This window comes from Octodon degus, unplaced genomic scaffold (genome assembly GCF_000260255.1).
Source record: "Octodon degus isolate 3935 unplaced genomic scaffold, OctDeg1.0 scaffold00331, whole genome shotgun sequence".
NCBI lineage: Eukaryota > Metazoa > Chordata > Mammalia > Rodentia > Octodontidae > Octodon > Octodon degus.
In genome coordinates this window covers 707348-708256 of record NW_004524907.1, presented here as the reverse complement: position 1 = coordinate 708256, position 909 = coordinate 707348, and positions in this window count along the sequence as shown.

Genomic DNA, 909 nt, shown 5'->3' with positions numbered 1-909 from the left:
AAAAAAAAAAAAGCTGCAAGGGCTGAGAGGGTAGTTCAGCAGTACAGCCGTGTGTAGCATATGGAGGCCCTGAATTCATCCTAAGCCCTGAAAAAGAAAAATAGACACCCATAGAAGCTAAATGACATGGAAGCTAAATGACAGATTTTAATTCAAAAGAAGGAGCAACTCTTTACAGTCTGAAGATGGGTTAGTTTTAGGAAACAGCTCCTCTGCTCTCCACATATATATCATGTTACGGTGGCTCAAATAGGGACAAAATCACTATATTGTCTGTGGAGAACTACCTGAATGACTGTCCTTGAAAGAAGAGCAATTTATCTCCATCTTGGCTAAACCTGGCCCTGTTTCCATATATTGAAGCATGCAGAACTGGCTAGAACTTTTCCTTATCTCTTCAACTGTCTTTAAGCAATATAAATCAGTCCAGCTGAGGTGCTGATACAGTCTTTGAAGCAAGGATGACAGGGCAGTGTCCCCCTCCCCTTTCCCCATAGCTCCCAAAGAAAATGTATGAGCTGAGGCGGGATGGAGAGCCGGGCTCCAGACTGGCAGCTGGGATTGAGCCTCAAGATAAGAGGCTACGACTTCCTAGGGCACAAAAGATTGCACGTCAGAGCTGAAGCGCTGCTCCAAAACATTACACACTACCTCAATCATGTCATACAGATTACTCTTTCTGCGTATTCCTCTCTCTGTGTATTGCAGAGGTGATTTCTGGCCTCCTGCCTAGCCCAGCTGACAACATTCATGTACTTCCCACCTTTCTCACATTCACTCATCCTCAAGCCACTCCCTTCTTCATGAGTTAACAAAACCTGGGTTTAGTGCTGGGTTGAGACCTTTGTTCCAGTTAGCCATAATTGTACCTGAACTTAGGACCCCTTGGCTCCCCCTAACTACAAATGT